This window comes from Cebus imitator, unplaced genomic scaffold, assembly GCF_001604975.1.
Source record: "Cebus imitator isolate Cc_AM_T3 unplaced genomic scaffold, Cebus_imitator-1.0 Scaffold27, whole genome shotgun sequence".
Classification (NCBI taxonomy): Eukaryota; Metazoa; Chordata; class Mammalia; order Primates; family Cebidae; genus Cebus; species Cebus imitator.
In genome coordinates, this window is record NW_016107342.1 from 7,961,215 (window position 1) to 7,966,274 (window position 5,060).

Sequence of the window (5,060 nt, forward strand, 5' to 3'; positions counted from 1 at the left end):
TTTTTTCCTTCAAGGCTCAGGAGTTAGCAACTTAATAGATAAAGGCGGTCTTGCTCATTAAACCCAAACACATTTGCATGAAGTGATATAATTAGCCTATCCATTCCTGCATTAAGTCCTGGTGCTTGCTTCTCTCTCTCTCTCTCTCTCTCTCTCTCTCTCTCTCTCTGTCTCCCTTTCTTTTTTCCACTAATAAATGTCCTTTGTGGCTTTTTTTTCCCCCTAGAACAGGGCATTTTCATCTGCATTAGAAACCTGTTTAGGCAGTTTTTTTTTTCCTCAGTGATTTTTTTTTATTGCATTTTAGGTTTTGGGGTACATGTGAAGAACAGGCAAGGTTGTTGCATAGGTACACACATGGCAGTGCGATGTGCTGCCTTCCTTCCCATCACCTATATCTGGCATTTCTCCCCATGCTATCTCTCCCCAACTCCCTACCCCCTGCTGTCCCTCCCATATTTCCGCCCTACAGACCCCAGTGTGTGATGCTCCTCTCCCTGTGTCCATGTGTTCTCATTTTTCAACACCCACCTATGAGTGAGAACATGCAGTGTTTGATTTTCTACTCTTGTGTCGGTTTGTCAAGAATGATGGTTTCCAGGTTCATCCATGTCCCTACAAAGGACGTGAACTCAACGTTTTTGATGGTTGCATAGTATTCCATGGTATATATGTGCTACATTTTCCCTGTCCAATCTGTCATTGGTGGGCATTTGGGTTGTTTCCAGGTCTTTGCTATTGTAAACAGTGCTGCAATGAACATTTGTGTGCATGTGTCCTTATAGTAGAATGATTTATAATCCTTTGGATATATACCCAGTAATGGGATTGCTGGGTCAAATGGAATTTCTATGTCTAGGTCCTTGAGGAATCGCCACACTGTCTTCCACAATGGTTGAACTAATTTACACTCCCACCTATAGTGTAAAAGTGTTCCTATTTCTCCACATCCTCTCCAGCATCTGTTGTCTCCAGATTTTTTAATGATTGTCATTCTAACTGGCATGAGGTGGTATCTCAATGTAGTTTTGATTTGCATTTCTCTAATGACCAGTGATGATGAGCATTTTTTCATGTTTTTTGGCCTCATGTATGTCTTCTTTTGTAAAGTGTCTGTTCATGTCCTTTGCCCACTTTTGAATGGGCTTGTTTTTTTCTTGTAAATCTGTTTTAGTTCTTTGTAGATTCTGGGTATCAGACCTTTGTCAGATGGGTAGATTGCAAAAATTTTTTCCCATTCTATTGGTTGCTGATTCACTCTAATGACTGTTTCTTTTGCTGTGCAGAAGCTGTGGAGTTTGATTAGGTCCTATTTGTCTATTTTGGCTTTTGTTGCCAATGCTTTTGGTGTTTTGGTCATGAAGTCCTTGCCTGTGTCTATGTCCTGAATGGTTTTGCCTAGATTTTCTGCTAGGGTTTTTATGGTGTTAGGTCTTATGTTTAAGTCTTTAATCCATCTGGAGTTAATTTTAGTGTAAGGTGTCAGGAAGGGGTCCAGTTTCTGCTTTCTGCACATGGCTATCCAGTTTTCCCAACACCATTTATTATACAGGGACTCCTTTCCCCATTGCTTGTTTTTGTCAGGTTTGTCAAAGATTGGATGGTTGTAGATGTGTGCTGTTGCCTCCAAGGCCTGTGTTCTGTTCCATTGTTCTATGTCTCTGTTTTGATACCAGTACCATGCTGTTTTGATTACTGTAGCCTTGTAATATAGTTTGAAGTCTGGTAGTGTGATGCCTCCTGCTTTTTTTTTTTTTTTGCTCAGAATTGACTTGGCTATGTGGGCTCTCTTTTGGTTTCATATGAAGTTTAAGGTGTTTTTTTCCATTTCTGTGAATAAGGTCATTGGTAGCTTGATGGGGATAGCATTGAATTTGCAAATTACTTTGGGCAGTATGGCCATTTTCATGATATTGATTCTTCCTAACCATGAACATGGAATGTTTCTCCATCTGTTTGTGTCCTCTATTTCATTGAGCAGTGGTTTGTAGTTTTCCTTGAAGAGATCCTTTACATCCTTAGCTGTATTCCTAGATATTTTATTCTCTTTGTAGCAATTGTGAATGGCAGTTTGTTCTTGATGTGGCTCTCTTTAAGTCTGTTATTGGTGTATAGGAATGCTTATGATTTTTGCACATTGATTTTGTATCCTGAGACTTTACTGAAGTTGCTTATCAGTTTCAGGAGATTTGGGCTGAGAACATGGGGTCGTCTAGATATACAATCATGTTGTCTGCAAATAGAGACAATTTGACTTCTTCCTTTCCTATTTGAATACGCTTTATATCTTTTTCTCGCCTGATTGCTCTGGCTAGAACTTCCAATACTATATTGAATAGGAGTGGTGAGAGAGGGCATCCTTGTCTAGTGCCAGATTTCAAGGGGAATGCTTCCAGTTTTTGCCCATTCAGTATGATATTGGCTGTGGGTTTATCGTAAATAGCTTTTATTATTTTGAGATACGTTCCGTCAATACCTAGTTTATTGAGGGTTTTTAACATAAAGGGCTCAGTGATTTTTTAAAATGACATCTTGGAACTCATCTGCTGCCCCTTGGTTAGCAGAAACTGCTTCTCCTGTTATTTTGACATTTTATTAAGTTGAAGGTCTTTATAAAATTATCAAACCATTCTTTGCTGGCATTAAATTCTCCTGGTTTAGATTATCACCTTTTCTTTTGCTTTAAGTTGTTATATAATGACTTTACTTTTTCTTGAATCATTTTAGAGTCTATAAGAATACCTTTCTTATATCAATCATATAGCCACATAAAAGCTGTATTTTCATTATAAGACGAAAATATATTTCACAAAAAGTGCAAAGGTTTCATGCCTGCTTGCATAGGGGTAACACAACTTCCCAAATTTTATTTCTTTTTCTTTTTTCCACATTCGTTCTTATTCTGAATTCATTTGTCTTGAAATGCTGGACAACTACAACTGTAGATCTCAATTTACAGTATCTATCAAGTAATTCGACTTTTTCTTGTAATGCCATGGCTTTTCTCTCCTCCTTAGGAGCACCTCCAGCATCACTACTGGCACTTTGTATGGGTCCCCTGGTGTTATTCAAGTTTTATTATATTGCCTTAATCATGATGAGAAATACACAAGAACCCAAGATAACACTTTTTACTGTGATATGAAATTTACCAGAGAGAAAATCCTCATCAGAAATGATTTGTCATATGGCTTTAAGTGGATACTCACAATACTTGTGATCACCACAATAGCAACAGGAGGTGGCTACAAAGTTATTACAGTAGTACAGTACACACTTAATTTTATGTAGTTGATTTAATACCGCATTTTTACACTTGTTTACATTTCTCTTCACAGCAAATGGCATCATACATGGTCTGTATTTATGTGCGTAAGTTTGGATAAACGTTGGCTTTTTATAATTTATATATTTATGGTTGTAACTGATAAAATAGTGTCTCCATATATTTTATTCATTGATAACATAACTACTTTTTTCTTTTGATATTTCTAGGCTATGTGGTTTGTCTGCAGGTTTTTTTTTCCCAAATATTTTGAATGTCTACAAAATGTTCAACATATTTGTTCAAAAAAATCCTTATATTAGAGGACCTGTGCAGTTCAAACTGTGTTGTTCAAGGGTCAACTTTATGAATATGTGTGTATACCACATTTTCTTTAGCTACTTGTACAACAATGGGCATTAAGTTGTTTTCATTTTTCATATATTGGTTATTGTGAATAATGCTGCAATGAACAAGGAAGTTCAGATATCTTTATGAGGTGGTGATTTCATCTCCTTGGGTGTATATCCAGAGGAAGGATTGCTGGATTATAGAGTAGTTTTTTTTTTTTCCTCAGATCAGATAGGCAATGTGTCAAGATCATAGCAAGGTTCAGAGGGTGGCACATCTCACACATTCGTGTGAACACCCTATCATCATGCTCATTAACTGCAAAAAGATCAGGAGTTCTATTTTTAATTTCCTTAGGAACCCCCATACTGTCTTTCATAAAGGCTATACCAATATAGTGTCCCACCAACAGAATAGTAGGATTATCTTTCATTCATATCCTTGTCAACATTTGTTATTGCTTGTCTTTTCAATAATAGCTATTCCTCCAGGCAGTTGTGAGGTGATTCCAAGTGATTTTACTTTGTACTTACCTGATGATTAGTAATGTTGCACACCTTCTCCTATACTAGTTGGCCATTTTTATGTGTTCTTTGAGGAAATATGTGTTTAGGTTTTTTATCCATTTTTTAAGACGGTTATTTATTTTTCTGCTATTGAGTTGAGAGAGTTCTTTGTAAATTTTGAATACTAACCTCTTATCAGGTATTTGGTTTACAATTATTGTTTTCCTAGTCCATAGGCTGCATATTCATTTGTTGATTGTTTCCTTGGTTGTGCAGAAGCATTTCAGTTTCATATAGTCCTATTTACTTATTTTTCTTTTTGTAACATGGGCTTTGGGTATGATATTTGAAACATCATTGCCAAGGCCTATCAAAGGAGATTTTCACCTTTGCTTCTAAGAGTTTGATGACTTCAGGTTTTACATGTAGGTTTTTAAAAAATCCACTTTAAGTAGACTTTTGTGTACAGTGTAACATAAGGGACTAATCTGATTCTTTTGCATGTGAAAATCCAGTTTTCCCAGCACCGTTTATTGAAGAGACTCTTCTTTCTCCATTGTAACTGAGTGATGAAATATTTAAAAATATACCTATTGAAGTTAGCAATAAAAGGAAGATGTCCACTGATATTGGTACTTTCAAATTAAATTCCTAGGAAATAAAACTAGATAAGAAAAAGTATTCAAAGTGTTATACTTCTAATATAACACTTGTTAGGTGTTATAATATCTAATTAATTATATTGTATATAATATTTGAAATATATGCAATATTGTTATATATGTAATATAATTAAATGATTGGAAAAGGGAACAATAAGGTAGTCACACTTTATGTGCATTAGAAGAAGTCATCTGAAATATCTAGGAATTAGTAGTCAAAATATTTCAAAAATTTCTTCTAATAAGAAAAAAATCAAAACCTAAACAAAATATAAA

The 5,060-nt window shown here is 35.6% G+C and overlaps 1 non-coding gene across 1 annotated transcript; it reads right to left on the reverse strand.

The window, feature by feature from the left end:
- Nucleotides 1-3,841: 3,841 nt before the first annotated feature.
- On the reverse strand, nt 3,842-3,946 carry LOC119470324. The gene has a single exon (XR_005199209.1). It is a non-coding gene; the product is annotated as a small nucleolar RNA U13 (small nucleolar RNA).
- Nucleotides 3,947-5,060: the final 1,114 nt, after the last annotated feature.